We start from the raw sequence: 16268 nt of genomic DNA on the forward strand, positions 1-16268 counted from the left end.
CAAAAGTACAATCCCCAGAGATTGTAAACTGTCTGAAAGAAAAAGACTTGTCACGTGTATGGACAAGAAGAAAGGATGTACATTAATCTCATTATGTCAACAGACCTTTGAATTACAGGTCTCTCCATTATCCATAAATCTGGTAGAGGAGAACGCAGTGTGAGGTTTCATGGTGTAGATCTGTGTGGGGAGATGTGGATCTGCATGGCGGTGATGGGAGCTCAAACAATGCCTTGCACCTGAGGCACACCACGGGTGTCTAGTCAGTTCTCAAGTCTCACTTGGTAATCGGTAATTAAATAAAAAGCATCCAGTGCTGAATCACTTCTAAGTCGGTGCTGATTTTTGTGCAGTTGATCTTCCTCCCATCACGCCAAAGGCAAAGGAATTGCAGCTCTCACTCGAGCCAAGACAAGCTGTAATTAGCACAGAGGATATTGTTAATAGTTAAGTATAGTTTGCTGCCAGACAGTGTCTAGGCTGATTCAAGTCTTCTCGTCCTTTATCCAGCATGTTTTGGTTTTACACTGCAGAAGGATGCATGGAGAATTCAGCCTGTAAATTCAGATAGAATCTGTGATCCTGGTGCAGTAGTAGGCAGATTACAGCTATGAGAGCAAGACCAGGATAAAACCTCTTATTCTGTCACTTTGTAATTATAACATTGCAAAGAGTTTGGACTGCTTTCCATATCTGTCTTCTACAGCTCTGTTTAATGAGCTGAGCACGGAGAGGAGTGCAAGAGACAAGGGAACAGTGATTTCTCTGGGGCTTTAAAGTTGTTGGGTTGGCTCTTTTCTCCTGGAGAAAGGGAGGGAAAACCTCCTGAAGCTGATTTCTGCTCGGAGACGCTGTGCAGTTAATTTTACTGCTATAGATTTATGAGGTATCGCCTAAGATAATTTGTTTTCTATTGTGCATTCCTAGCATGGCTGGAGTGCCAGGCAGTGGGTGTGGGAGCGAGCCTGAGGAGTCAGGGCAAATTCATTTCAAGTCACTGGAACCAACCTAATAAAATGTATTAATCACTGGCTGGCTTTCATCACAAGGAGCTGACGTATGAGGAAGGAATGTGATAAACAATTTGATCTCAGATAAAGGTGGGGAGGGAGGCAGGCTCTTTGTGCCTGCTGTAAGGTGAGCTTATAGAGCTATTTTAGTCACAAGTTCTGTACAACCTGTGATTCAGACCTGATCCAGCTATTCATGGCACGTTCCGTTTCTGTGAAGTTGAAAGACAGGTTGGGTTTCCTGATCTCTGAGCTGCTGGGGGAGCTTTTTTGGGAGGCCTTTTTTTTTTTCCTTGTTTGTTTTGGTGTAGAAATTCCATCACTTAGGTCCACCGTGCAGTATAGCGAGATTGTGCTGTGATGTTGCTTTCCTATCCTAGATTTCCCACATTTCAAGTGGAATTAAGGCTGTTCCATACAGCCCTGCTGGGAGTTCACAGAGTACTTCCAAGAATAAAGCACAGAAAATTTCTGTCAGCATAGGTTGACTGTTATTGATGATCCACCTAATCTTTTATTGCATAGTTCAGGGCTTATGCTGACTTCATATTTAACATAAAGTAGTCTTTATTTACACTGCCAGTGCCAGCTCAGAGGAGTGATTGTTAGATGTACTAGATTGTAATCTGATCTTGTCTTGGAGTTGATGAGAGACTGGAGAGTTTTTTTGATGGGAAGAGAAAACTAAAAGGGAAAAAGAGAAGCTTTATTTTTAAAATGATAATAAGGTCCTGCTTTCTTTAAAAAATAAATTCTGTACTTACTTTGATACCTTCTGCAGTTTTGATACATTAATCTTGTGTCCCAGTTACATTTTCCTACAAAGAAGCATTTTCAACAGCAGTGTGTACACTTGGATACTCCATTTTCGAATATTAGGGACCAGCGTGACCTCAAATTGCTTTTGCCCTGCCCTTGGTGAGCGAGGGACGCAGACAAACCAGTGCTGCCATGAAGGCATCTGATGTTCACAAATGCAGAAATATCGCAGAGCACTGCTCCCAGGTGCCCATGAATCCAGGGAAATACATTGAGTCCCTTTCTGCTGATGGGGCTGATCCTGAGGCAGGAGCTGTGAGTTCACAAATGCTGCCTCAGAGAGGAAGAGCCTGAGAAGGGGAGCTTGTTACAATGGATCTCCATGGAACACGCTCCATACCAACAGCTCCACACAAACACAGGAGCAGGGCTCAGCGAGTAAACCCCAGGGCATGGCAACACAGCTAATTTATAATAGCAGGAGTATTTAAATAGCACTAGTGTAATGAAAATTTTATTGCTTACCCCAAAATTGTGACGGCTATAGGATTTTAATTTTGGGGTGGGTTTTTAGTTCATTTGTTTGTTTGAGTTTTTAAAATGTTATTTTCTTGAGGGGGAAACAGTAGTTGGGTTAGTAACTAGTTTTTGTGTTCTGTTTCTGCCTTTGCTTTCTTCTTTCCTGTCAGGAAAACTAGCAGGATTTTTTTCGTCCCCACTCCTCCTCCAGGAACCTTCAGTTGTTACTTTGATGCAATATTTACTTACCTGTGACAAAATGAATTTATTGTTTTTAAAGCTCATGCATGAGATCTTTTCCAATAAAATATTTGTTGGGGTTGGGGGGTTTTCTTTCGTTTTGTATTTTATTTTGTCTGCCTTTATGGGAAAGGTTGTCTCCATACCATGCTGCCTGTGAAAGAAACATTTGTTTCAGGTGTGTTATAAATCCAGTTACAAACAAGATCCAGCAATAAACTCATGAAGTTTTCTGAAAATACTTTCCTAGCAAGTCATAATCCGATACTGATACATTAATTTAAATTCTCTGAGGTTTCTAACTAAAATAATGAAAAGCATTTAAAGCTTTTTCTTCCCCTTCATCTAGTAATCCATTTGTGTCCAATGACTCTGAATTCCTTTGGAATTCCCCCTTGTTTAAACAGGGCAGTTTGAGCCCAGCTGACTCCTCACACTTGCACTGCTGTGGGGTTTAATGATTTAACTCTCCTGCCCGAGCAGCTCAGAGAGGCCACGCTGGTGCTGAGCTGTCCAGCTCAGCGGGTGACACTTCAGGGGTTCTTCACACAAAAGAATTTGTGAACATTTCCTGCTTGGTTTTGCACTACTCACTGAGTATTCCCTATTCCCGGGCCAGAATTTGGGGGGGGGTGGGGGGAAGGCAAATCAAAGGAATAATTGTTGCAAAATTTACTTTAAACCTTGTTTGGTACAGATTGGGATTTAAATTTTGTCATATTCTTAGATAAAAAGCTCTGCTTAATAAGCCTTTTGGAATAAAGCCTTTGCTGTTGTGCTTATCTGGAAAACATATTATGGCTATTTGTGAAGAGAGCTCTGCCCTCTGCTAGTGACTGTCACCCAGCAAATGTGACAGAAGTGACACCTTTAAGTGCCAGCACTGAATAAAGAGCACTTGCACCTTTTGCCACAAAGGAACATTTCTACATGAATGGTGGTTGATAGACCTCAAAATTACAGTGAAGGAGCCTCTGTGGACTCCCCAGTTTAATCTTTTACAAGCACCAGCTCCTGTTCTAGTGCCTGGCACCCCAGCTGGAGTGGCCCGTGCTGTGAGGTGTCCCCTGTCCCCCAGGTGTCCTGGGTGAGCACAGGGTGTTATTTTGGGCTCCCTTTGGGAGTTTGGACTGCTCCCGTGCCTTACTGAGGCAATGAATGCATTGTGCCAGTGATTCCTGCATATACAATGATAGCAAAAATAATGGTAGCTCTTAGAAAGTAGTGAACCGTTGCTTGTTGAGGTTGCATTATTATCGGATGGCACAGGAGTCAGGCAGGAGCGCTCACACAGGAGCGCCGCAGTGCTTGAGAAGGCCATCGGACACCTGGGAGGGGAATGGCTGCGGCCTGGCCGTGTCCATGGCGCGGGGTCGCCGCTGTCGCGATTGTCGCCGCTGCCGCCACCGCGCGCCCCCGCAGGTGCAGCGGGAGCCGCCGCCGCCAGAGGGCGCCGTGCCCGCGCTGTCCCGGTCACCCGGGGCTGCTGCGACCGGAGCGACGGCCGTTAATGACACCATTAATGACACCGCTAATTACACCGCTAATTAATTACAGCAGCGGCCTTGGTGCACCAGACTGCCCAGGACATGAACCGCCCCCACAGCCTTACCTGTATTTGTAATGGCTGTGTCACATTGCTGTCACCGTGTTTTAAAATGTCACTCACGAAATCACTGAATGGCTCGGGCTGCAAGAGACCTTAAAGCTCATCCCATTCCACCCCCTGCCACGGACAACTTCTGCTCTCTGAGGCTGCTCCAAGCCCCATCCCAGCTGGCCTGGGACACCTGCAGGGATGCAGCACCTCCAGGGATGGGACAAGGTTCCCAGGGATGGTGCACACCCGTTTGAGTTCTTTGATTTGTCAGAGACTTCTTGTCGTAATCATAAAACGAAGTTATCAACACTTCAGAAAAATACAAAACAATTATAAGGAACAATTTTTTTTGGAAATATGAAACTTTTATTGTAATTAGATGATCAGATTAATTTAGGCTTTTTTGTCTCAGTGTTTTATGTGTCCATACACAAAAAGCCAGCTCCCTTTGAGACCCCAGAGAGAAAACAGTCAGGTGTGTACACATTAGTGCAACAGAACTGCCCCTGTTTATTAACCAGATAGTGCTGGGGCAGTGGTTGTAAGTAAAACTACAAAAGTACAAGGCAAGGAGACTTGAAAAGTAATTCAAATTTTCCATGTATGTCACATTTGGAAATACTGAATCCTGTGAGTTCAGCCACTGTCCCAGTTGTGTTGAGGTTTTAGAAGATACTCTTTGCTTCTCTTGGCAGGTCTCTAGCTTCCCTCCTGAGCTATAATAGCAGTAACTAAAAACTCCAGCACAGATAGATGCACAAAGAGGGAAAAATAATCATGTGCTTGGACCTGGGATGTGTATTTACAGTTCCACCTCCCAATAACCCCCCCTCAGAGGCTCAGAGCAAATGCTCTGGGCAGGGATGGTTTGCTGGAACACGCTCTGCAGTTTGCTGTGTTACAGCAATGAAAGTGCCTGGTCAATGCATCAATGGGCTGAGAGAGAATCCACCTCTCTGCAGATCACTCCACATTATGAAGATGTAAGTAACATTCTAAAATTAAAAAAATACCAACTAGAAAGGGGTGGGGTGGAGCACAGGCAAATGTTGGCATGCATATTGCTTGCATTAGGGGCAGCAAGAATTGTTGTCTCTGCAAGAAGCCTGGTGCAAAGGATCCCAGCAACGGGCCCAGCTACTGAGTTTCAGCTCTTGCTTTTATAAACAGAGCTCTGGTTTACAGCAGCCTTTCTAAAAGTCAGTTTAGTCTGGATCTTGAGAAGCTGGGCTGGTCTGCTGGTTGGCTGCCTGTAATCTGCTCCATTTAGAAAACAAACAAAACCAACTTTATTCAGGATTTAAACAATAAAGTTGTGATTAATCTGATTATGCCAGAGCACTGGTGATGCTGAAGCACTGAATGTTTAATGTTGTTGCAGCCACGGTGAATGCTTTGTTGTAAAATTATCTTTGTGTATTGTTGGCTTACAGTGATGGATGTTGAGTGGCTGAATTTGGGAAGGGTTTTTGTGAAGTGTGCTGAGATCCTGGAGGAAACATACTGGCATTTTTTAATGTCCCTGTAGGTCTGAGACACATCAGAGTGTGTTTTAGTTTTTCACTGTAAATATTATAATGGTGCCAGCAATGCAGTATTTACTGCTTCTCATATGCGTGAGAATACTAAACATATGTATTTCTAAAGAAATTCCAGAAGAATGTGAAACTAGCTTGTAGCAATAATTTGTAGGTTTGTGTCCATTGTTTTCAGGAATATGTAAATTGTTACATTATAGAACTCACTTTGAACCCTGCTGCATAATTAGCTGCACTAAACATCAGTATTCAATTTGGGAAATCTGTAGCCAAGTGTTTTATTAGAGTTTCGTGGAAAAGGAGAATGTGAACAAAACCATAGAGCAAATGATCTGAAATGCAGTTAAAAATAATGAAAACCAAGCACCAGCCACATAAACACACCAGATGAAGACACAGCAAATGAAGATCATAAAAAGTAAACTGGAATAAAAACACATAAAGCCATTCCTCAGCTGAAGTAAACGGGGAATCTGCACCAGGAGTGAGGGAACCGTGGCCATTGGTGTTTGCTGAGGGGCTGCTCTGTGCATTTTGTCAAGAGGCTCATGGTTAGGAGGAAATGACATTAACAGCAATGGCTTTTTTGGGCAACTGGTTGCACAGGGCTCCTGCAGAGATTTGGTGTTGTGACAAATGTCCTCCTACAAAGCCAGCTGATTTCAGCTTGTCCCAGTGTGCTCCACGCTGCTGTGGGGCCAGCACTGGGGCCAGGGCCCTGCTGCAGGAACAGCAGTGTCCCAGCACTGGGGTCAGGGCTGCAGGAACAGCAGTGTCCCAGCTCTGTCCTGGGCTGCAGGAACAGCAGTGTCCCAGCACTGGGGCCAGGGCTGCAGGGCCAGCAGTGTCCCAGCTCTGTCCTGGGCTGCAGGAACAGCAGTGTCCCAGCTCTGTCCTGGGCTGCAGGAACAGCAGTGTCCCAGCATTGTCCTGGGCTGCAGGAACAGCAGTGTCCCAGCACTGTCCTGGGCTGCAGGGCCAGCAGTGTCCCAGCTCTGTCCTGGGCTGCAGGAACAGCAGTGTCCCAGCACTGGGGCCAGGGCTGCAGGAACAGCAGTGTCCCAGCTCTGTCCTGGGCTGCAGGAACAGCAGTGTCCCAGCATTGTCCTGGGCTGCAGGAACAGCAGTGTCCCAGCTCTGTCCTGGGCTGCAGGAACAGCAGTGTCCCAGCACTGGGGTCAGGGCTGCAGGAACAGCAGTGTCCCAGCTCTGTCCTGGGCTGCAGGGCCAGCAGTGTCCCAGCTCTGTCCTGGGCTGCAGGAGCTCCTGAGGCTGGCACACAGGCCCTGCCTGGGCAGCCTGCACAGCCCCAGGGAGCAGCAGGACAGCTGAGAGGCGTTTGCTGGGCAGGGCTCTTCAGGCACTCCGTGGGTGTGACCATACCCCCCCAAATGCCAGGGAAATCAAGCCAAGAGTTGGAGTTACAATGACTGTACAGTCATGTACTCACCTGTACAGATCCATGGATTTGCATCTCCTTGCTTTGTGCCCCAGCTGTGACACTCATGGTGTTCCACCACTGCCCTTTGCAGGGCTCCAAGCCCCAGGCATTTTGAAGACCTGGTGTGAAACCCACTTCTGCTTGCATCTCAGCACAGTTCTTTCTGACACAAATAAAACCCAGGGTGCTCGAGTCGTTGGCTCAGGCAATTCCATCTGCCCATCTGGTTTTGCTCTCACTTTCATGTGTGCCAGTTCCCTCATGCCTCTCCTCACAAGCATGTTCAGCTGTGCAAGAGATCTTCCTCTGCCTCCTTCCAGACTTTCCTTTAACAATGTGCACAGGAAAATACAAATCCTGACCAACTGCATAAAGAACTGAGAAGGAAAGCAGTAACCCTGCCCTGAGAGGTTCTTGTGTGGGATCTCTGGTCAGCTGGAGCTTTGGGAGCTTCACTTTGTGTTTCAGTCTCCTGCAGTGGGGTGGGTTTCAGGGTGTGTGAGCTGGATGGTGCAAAGGGAAGAAAACACCATTAGTAATAAAGTTATGGTGAGGGCATGGCCAAATTCCATGCAGTCAGCTCATTTTCCCCGTGGGGAGTGTCTGGCTGCCTGTGCTCTCAGTCAGTCAGCACAGGATAGTGCTGCTGGGAACCAGGGGAAGATGGGAGATGGATGAGGCACAGAGGCAGCCCAGGTGCTGTGCCCAGGCACAGGGACGGGTTTGTGTGGGCTGTTTGCAAAAGGCCCGGCCGGGCATTGTTCAGGAGAGAGGCGTGAGTGTATGGGGTGAGACAAGGAGCAGGGAGATCCCAGGCTGCTTCCACATGGCAGCTTCACCTCCTCCTGCCAGGACTGCCTGCAAGGGGTCTCGAGGGCTGGCAGGGGGGAGCTCATGCCCAAGGAGCGGCACCTGCCCCACAAGGAGGTCAGTAGTGGGTGCAGCAGGAAGGACTCGAGCAGGATTGCTCAGCAGAGACTCAAAGCGAGCAGATGACATCTCCCAGCCATGGAAGGGCGGGATGGGGAAGGCAGGAGGCAATGAGAGGAAGAAAGGTGATGATGGTGATGATGATGATGGTGATGATGATGATGATGATGATGGTTAGCGTTGTATGACCGAGGGCTGCAAGAGGAGGGAGCCTTTAAAGGGACGGTGAAGAGGCAGTGCGGGGTGAGGGCAGAGGAGGAGGGAGCAATGGCTGGGGAAGGTGGGAAAGGCGGGATCCGGCACGGCAGAGGCGGCCGGAGCAGAGGGGTGCGGGCAGCAGGGGAGCGGGGCTGTCCCCGGCCGGCAGGGAGGGCGTCCCGGCCCGGGCTGCCCGGGGCAGCCGCCGCTGGAGGAGCGAGAGGGCGCCCGGGACGCTGCTGGTGAACAGCAGAGGGTCCGGGCCGTGACCGCGTTCCCAGCGCCCCTGCCAGCGCCAGGGGGGTCGAGGGGGAGCGAGGGAGGGAGGGAAGGAGGGGGGGAAGGAGGGAAGGAGGGAAGGAGGGAGGGGAGCGAAGGGGAGCAGCGAGCGGCGCGGAGCGCTCGGCATCCAGCGGCAAACGAGCGCTCCGGAGCCGCGGCTTCCTGGAAGCGGAGCCCGGCTGGGCGGCGATAAGCGGCGATAAGGGCGGCTGTCCGGGCCCTCCGCACCCGCCGCGACAGCCGCGACAGCCGCGACAGCCGCGACAGCCGCCACGGCAGCGGAGCCGAGCCGCGCTGCGCGCCCCCAGCGCAGGTGGGACACAGGTAGGGCACAGCTGGGCACAGCTGGGACACAGGTAGGGCACAGCTGGGCACAGGTGGGACACAGGTTAGGGCACAGCTGGGCACAGCTGGGACACAGGTAGGGCACAGCTGGGCACAGCTGGGCACGGAGCGGGCGCGGGAGAGCTGCGGGGCCGGCAGGGGACATCACTGGCAGGACACGGACACCTGGGCCAGGAGGGGGCACCGGCGGGGATGCGGTCCCCGGGCTGTCAGCGGGCAAACCTCAGGGCATGCCAGGGTTCCTGCAGAGCTGCAGCCCCGCAGGGACGCTCGGTAGCTTTTAGCCGGGGTGAAACAGCCCAGAACCCCGGCAGGACAGCACCTGGCTGGGGCAGGTGGACTGTGAGAGGAGCAGGGTGAGGTTTATGCCATCCCAGTTTGCCTTTTGGAGGTGTTGTTGCATGAGCTGGTTGTATTTTAGTTAACTCTCTTTGTCTGTGCAAAGACTACATTTTATTTGCCTTCTTTTTTTTTTATTGCTTATTCGTGTAAATACAAGTTGAGGTTTTGGGTCACAGCCCAGTTACATTTTGATTCAGACAGAGTTTAATTTCCCCTTTTAAAAAGTGTTTTAAATAAGTTGGGCCATATGGAGTAGAGTTGTTAATGAACCAAAGAATCTTGAAGGAGTTTGAAAAATAAGGTTATACATTTCTGGAGCCATTTCTTGAGTATTGAACCAGCACCAGTACTCAAACTCCTGATTCAGTCATTTCCTTTGTTGGGATCAAGACTAAATCTGTCCATACCTGTGTTTTCACAGCTGCAAAATGGGAGCTACACCTATTGATGAGGTGCTTTACTTTTTTTTTTTCCTTTTTGGAAAACCCTTAATTAAAACCAAGAAAAGCAGAGGAAGATCATTTGCAAGGGTAGTAAACAGCGCAAAATATGTCTGAGGGAATATTGCATGTTGGCTGGAGAGGCTCACCAGAGATGCTGTGGCTGAAGGAGTGTGCAGTGGGGAGCTCCTCTCTTGTGTTCCTGTGCCATGCAGTTCATCCCTTCCCTGCTGCTGCTCTGACTCCTGCACAGTGCCTGACACAAGCACCACGTGCAGCAGCGCAGGAAAAGCTGCACAAACCCTGCCAGAAAGGGCTGGAGCTGCCCTGGAGTGGCAGGCCCAGCCTCTTTGTGCCCCAGGTCTGGAGAGGAACGTGTGGGATGCAACACGTGTGAGCTGGTGGTGCAGCATTCCCCTTCAGCTACAGCCCGGGTACCCTCTGGGGAATGGAAGGAGCTGCCAGGGCTCATCCTGGGCCAGGGCTGCTCAGGAGCTGCAGGGCTGCTCTGGCAGCAGCACGGGCAGGGCTGTGGGGAGGGAGGCCAGGAGGGGGGTATGGAATGGCTTCCCCAAGGGACAGGGCAAGATGGGATGGTTTCCTCCTGCCAGGACAAAGAGCAGCTGCACAGCTGCTCTGCAGTGCTCTCCCCAGCCCTGGGTTCCTGTGGAGCGATCCAGGCAGGGAGCTGGGATCCTGTAACACTCACCCACCAATGCCACTTTACTGCCTTCCCAGCTCATGAATTCCTTCACAAATGCTCCTTTGCAATATCCTCACAAAGAGTCTGGAAATGGACTAGAGCCACTCTAGAAAGGGAAACCAGGCTCAGTCTGAGGGCAGGGGAAAGTTGTGATCCTCATGTGTCCCTCAGGGGTCTGAGGAGTGACAATGTGGGGTCACAGAGCACCAGGACAAGGCAGAGGCTCTGGGTATAGAAAGTTATCCAAGATAAAGCAAGGGAGGGGGAACTGTCTCTGAAGGGTTATTAATTTGTTGCATTTGGATGAAATAAATAGAAAGACTGGAACTGAAGGACATAATTTGTGTAAAATAGTAGGTTTAATATTATTTGAATCTGCACACTTGATCTTAGCCAAAAGGCTGAGGGAGCAGACAGTTGAATTATCCAGACTGTTGTTGGCCAGCACTGGGTTTTGGAAGGTGATTGGCTGGTGACAATCCAGAATTATGGACACTGAGTTGTGCAGAGGATGTCAGCCAGCCTTTAATGGCTACAGGTGCTCGGGGCCCTGGCTTCAGTTCCCAGCCCTGGATGCTGCCTCCAGAAGCACAGAAGGGACATCCATATTTATGAAATACCAGGTCTTATCCACTTTTTTCAACTTTTCCATTTCTGCTGCCAGTTTATTCTCCCTGAGGACAGATTGCTTTAAACCAGTATGTCTTCAAAGACAGAGTGCCTGAAAACTATCGTTTTTATTCAGTTCAACTTTTCAGGGCAAAAACTTGGTTTTCAGACAGACAAGGCATTTAATCACCAGTAATTCAGAAGATCAGAACACTGAGATGATCTTGTAATTAATACAGGAATACCCTAAGTGTAGTTAGCAAACAGATTTATATGTAACTGCTCTAGATGGGAATTTAGCTGTTTCAAATTAAATAATAAAAACTATTTTATGGAAAACATATGCAATTATTATTGGGACAGTAACTGTGTCAGTAACATTTTATTGCTCATTCAATATGTTCTTTCCGTGAATCCATCCCTGATCTGCTTGATGAAGTAGCAAAAATCCACTTCCATTATTTCCATAATGTAAAATCTATTTGTTCTCAAGAGCTTGAAGAGCCCAGGGCTGCGTGTTTTGGGGAGAATTTTTTCACTGGAGGGGGGCTCAGGCCTTGGCAGGGGCTGCCCAGGGAGGGCTGGGGTGCCCATCCCTGGAGGTGTCCAAGGAATTCCTGGAGGTGGCACTCAGAGCCCTGGGGACAGGGCGGGGATGGGCACAGCTTGGATTTGGTGTTCTGGGAGGGCTTTTCCACCTTTAGTGATTCTGTGATTCTGGGAGGGGCAGCTGAGTTTTACAGACACTTGAGGGGTCTTGGCCTCGTGGCTCCTGACAGGTCAGGTGTGAATGGTGGTGATCCAGCAGTGTTTGTGCAGGGCTGGAGATCAGAGATCAACACCAGCCTTGCTCCATTGCACAGGGAGAGCCATGTTTATGATGAGGGAATGAACCTTGTTCCTCTCAGCTGCATAACTGATTTATTTCACACGGTAGGAACAGCAGTAGCAGAGCACTCATCATTTTAGTTTAAAACCCCTGGCTTACAGAGTGTGTTTACCATGAGAGTTTTCTCTGACCGTTGCTGAAATGCTTTAAAACGTGCAGCTCTGAGCTGTGCACAAACAGCCATGGCTGCTGTTCTGTGTGCCAGGGGAGGCACAGGGGTGACCTGGTTCCGTGTGCTCACAGATCCCTCTCTGCCTCACGTCCTCGCACACAGAACAACAACATCACTTTCTTCTTGCAGGATAGTTCATGTTCTGGCCCAGAACTACAGCACCAGATGTGTTGCCACAGAAACAATTTAAAGGGAGAAGGAATTGTGAGCAAATTGTCTTTCTTGTGGAAAATGTTTGAGAGCCTCCCCTTGGTTTCCCTGTTTCTATCTGTGTGTGTGTGCACGGCAGAGAATAAGGGACAATTTTGCTTTTGTTTCCTACATCTGCTATTGGTTTAAAATTCTCTATACAGGGTTGAAAATTGAAAAATACTCTATTATGGGCATGACTTATGTACCTCAGAGACATTTTTATTAAATCCTGATTCATTTTTAGAAACTTTTTTCCTTTAAAAATGTGCTGTGTGCTAGCTGATTTACTTACCTCCACTTGCAACATGCTTTGGAAAATATTTCCAGTCACAGTTGTTTCTGTGAAAGTAAGAAAACATTTGACTTTGTAGTTACCCCAGATTTGGATGCTGAGAATTAGGATCACATTCTCCTTACTACAACTGACATGCTGATGAAAAGAGGGAATGTTTACAGGAAATATTTTGATTTAATCTTGCCTAGGAAACCTTAAAGTAGCCAAAGCCCTTGGTTTTAGCTAGCATTTCTTTTTCTCAAACCAGTGAATGCTCTATTCAACACACTCTTTTCTCAGCTGCTGTGAAAATATTTCTCTGAACAAAATGCAATGTGAATTACCTTAACATGTCCTTTTGACATTCCTGACCACAGCATGACATCCTTATCCTGCAGGTTTGCATTCTGTTTGGGGAGAGTAATGAGAGGAACATCCAGGAGGGTCCCAGCCCTGGCAAAATTTCCCAGAGGCCACAGCCCAGACATCAAGAGCCTTGTTCCCACAGCTCTTTGTGCTTCATGCATTTGGGAGGTCTTTGTCCCCGCACATTTTGAAATACTGCTGGCTGTGGAACTGAAAGAGCCATGACTGCTTTATCTCACCAGCAGCCAAGGTGAAGTTTGGGTCTCTGGAGGGATGGAAAGATTTGCCATATGCAGCTGTATGCATGGTGCTGCCCATGACTTGGGAGGGAATGGACACACAGGGCTGTCCTGAGAAACCTCCTGTCCTTATTTGTGTGTTGAGGATACCCCTCTGGGAGAGTCATGATTATTAAATCTATTTTCCCATAGCCAGACTTTCAAATGCCCCTGAGTCTGGAAATGCACAATTTATTCCCTTTTTTACTCATTCTTGTACAAATCTGGGATCTTCACTTTTCCTTTGATGACAATTCTTTCTAGCAGAGATATATCCAGGTATCCCTGAGTCAGGAGCAGTTTCTTGTGCTTTAGAAAGCAGTTTAACCTTACTCCAAGTGCCCTGGCTTGCAGTCTGGAGCTCTGGAGCTAGGCTGCATGCCATGTCCCACACTGGAGTCCTGGCAGCTCCACAGGCATCTACATCACCCAACAAGATCTGCCAGGCCGATAAGAAACTCATTTCTCTCTTGCATTCCTTCTGCAGGCACAGCTCCAGCCCTGGGTGTGGAAGGAATGCAGAGCTGGGCCTGGAGCTTGTGTCTGCCCAGGTTAGAAATGAGCTTGCAGAGGGAAATGTGGCTCTGCAGCCCTGCTTGCCTGGGACACCACAGGTATTTGCATCCAGGTTTCTGCTCTTTGGGGTGGAACCAGCCCTGTGTTCGCAGGCTGATCCAAAGGTGCCCTTAATTAGTTCACATCTCTGCTGTTTGATGCCATGAGAAGGCAGCTTGCTGTTCCCTTAGGCAGTGCAGCTTTCCCAGACAGGCACTGTAAACTGGAAATATAGGTACTTGTAATTTTCTTAAAAACCTCCTTTGGGCCTGAAATGTCTTGTGCTTGGTTTCAATCCAGTATTGACTAAGACTGGAAAGTGTGAATAATGTCAGTTCAGCTGTACTTGAGCTATTCAAATAAATGTAAAACTATGTATTTTCCACTTACATTGTTCCATAATTCTCAGCACTTACATAACCTCTGTTTTATTATTGAAATTGCTACAGACTTGAAGAGGGAAATATAATTTTCCAATACTGGGCCTGAACAGATAAACAGGGAGGCAATTCCAAGGCCTCAGTGTGCTTTAAAATCTGAATGTTTCTGCTTTAGTGTTGGTGTGAATAGGTTTGTACTTTTACTGGTGCAGAACAACACCACCTCCACAACCTTCCCTTTCCCTGGGCACTGGATTTCTGAGATGTTCCCATTATGTAGCTGAAATTTCACAGAGAGAATTTAGAAGATTTCTCCAGATTGTAAGGAAAGATTTTGTTTGCTGAGCTCTGTAAAGTTAAACTAGCAGGCTGGGGATTTCCAAAGGGATATTCCCAATGCAGCCCAGGGCACGTGGCTGAGACTTGATCTGGACAGAAAGTTCAGTGGCTTTGCTAAAGTTTTGAAGGCAAGAGGTTTGTAACGAGTTAGTGACCTGGTTTTTTGGAATGGCAGAGAAGAGAAGAGCATTTACATTGGGTGGATCACGTGTGGAAATGCCTGGCTTTGAGTCCTGCAGTAACACAGTGTTGTGTAAGTCTGTTGTAAATGTAACTGCACATTTCCTCGGGCTGTTAGTGCAGCACCAAATGGCCAGAGGGATGGAAATGTGTCACTGTTGTCTGAAATGGAGCCCAGACACTGCCCTGGCAGGTGAGGGCCCCTCTGGAGAGCCCTGATAGACAGAAATGTTCCTCCAGTCAGGACAGCGGGGACAATTGAGCTGTCCTTTGTGTAGCTCTGCTGAGGTCACTGCAGCTCCTTCCTAATTCCACTGAGGCCGAGTTGTGCCTCTCCCTTCTTCTGAAGGGTTCACATGCCAATGTGTTGTGCAACAACATAATTTGTTAACAAATAAAGAAGAATTTAAATAACCTTAGAAAATGAGTTTGGGCATCCCATCTGCCTGCAAACAAACAGCAGAAGTGCAAAACATTTAAGTAGCAATGCAAAGTATCTCAAAATTGCTTGAGCTCTGGTTCTTCAAGAACAAAACCACAATTGTGAGGAGAACATGCTCTGCAGGAGAAGGCTCTGCATGAGAACACACACTGCATCTTCTCCACTCCAGACATAATTTCTGTGCTGTTTTCCCCAGAGCTGTAGTAACACATGATGAATCTTTTCCATGTGTGTCTATGTATGAATTTGACTACTTTTAGTTTCACTTAAAGCAATAAGGGAGGATACTTTGACCCGTAATTGTCAAATTATGTTTACAGTACAGTAAAACTGTATCTTCCTGTAAAATATCTGTCCTGAGGAAGCCAAGTCTCATGGAGCAAAACTCCACATTTCTGTCAGGACAAGGAGTGCACTGCCTGCCCTGCTGCTGGAACTGGCTCACTCTGGGTTTGGCCCTGGTTCTTCATTAGTGCACTGCTGTCACTTGTCAATATGTTTCCTACCTGAATGGCCATTTCTGAATTTGGAAGACATCCCAAGGGTGCCTTTCTGCCAGGAGGGTCCCTGCTCTGTGCATTGTCCTCAGCTCTGCAGAGCATCTCCAGAGGGGTTCAGGAGATCACTGGCCCATAGGTGCTGAGCAAACCATCCAAGGTCTAAGAAAAACTCCTTGTGATGCTGAAAAATAGGAAACACTAAGCAGATGTGTTAGTTGCAGTGAAAGCCCTGGGTCCTCAGGGAACAAACAATTGGGTTCACAGTCTTTGAAGAAGTCTGAGACAGAGAGCTGATTGATTTTTTGTGCACAAAGCTGAAATGCATTTTCATGAGTGACTCTCGCCGTGTTTGTTGATGGTATTCATAACATTTCAAGGGACCTTAAATTACATTAGCTTTTGGCCTAAATGTTGAAGTGGTTTGATCTTGCCTGATCCTGCTGAGCAACTTCTGCTTAGCACTTCCAGTTGTGTCTGCCCTTTTCTTCCAGGGAGCAGCTCTGGTGTGCCTGGGCTGGGTGTTCTGGGGGCCCTGCCATTTCCAGGAATTTGTTATCTCTGGCAGAGGCCTCGTCACTGTCACCCATTGATAAGGGGGGAGGTAAACATGCTGCTGGTGAGGCAGTGTCCCTTCAGAGGCTGAGCAGCAGCCTGATTCCACTGCACACTGGGCTCCTCCAGGGAAACGCTCTTCTGCCACTCATTAGTTTTAAAATTGTCTTTGCTGGATGATTCTTGTTATAAC

General features: G+C 48.0%; 1 protein-coding gene and 1 long non-coding RNA gene across 8 annotated transcripts in view; one reads left to right on the plus strand and one right to left on the minus strand.

Moving 5' to 3' along the window:
* Window positions 1-5914: 5914 nt before the first annotated feature.
* On the minus strand, window positions 5915-16122 carry LOC139599550 (uncharacterized). The gene is made up of 4 exons (XR_011682259.1): window positions 15530-16122; window positions 12828-13905; window positions 12502-12548; window positions 5915-7610 (listed from the first exon to the last, which is right to left on the minus strand). It is a non-coding gene; the product is annotated as an uncharacterized lncRNA (long non-coding RNA).
* RIPOR3 (RIPOR family member 3) overlaps window positions 8685-16268 on the plus strand; it is a 41970-nt gene continuing 34386 nt past the window's right edge. For 3 of the 7 annotated variants that reach the window (XM_071446866.1, XM_071446871.1, XM_071446873.1), the window contains exon 1: window positions 8685-8841. The gene's annotated coding sequence lies outside the window, so the exon portion shown is untranslated. Of the gene's footprint in view, window positions 8842-8889; window positions 8906-13636; window positions 13742-16268 lie in introns of those variants that run through there. The other 4 variants (XM_071446872.1, XM_071446868.1, XM_071446869.1 and 1 more) reach the window with 4 other exon arrangements.

The sequence above is a fragment of the Agelaius tricolor genome, unplaced genomic scaffold (genome assembly GCF_023055355.1).
Source record: "Agelaius tricolor isolate 1412-34295 unplaced genomic scaffold, bAgeTri1.0.p SCAF_23, whole genome shotgun sequence".
In the NCBI taxonomy this organism is placed as follows: Eukaryota; Metazoa; Chordata; class Aves; order Passeriformes; family Icteridae; genus Agelaius; species Agelaius tricolor.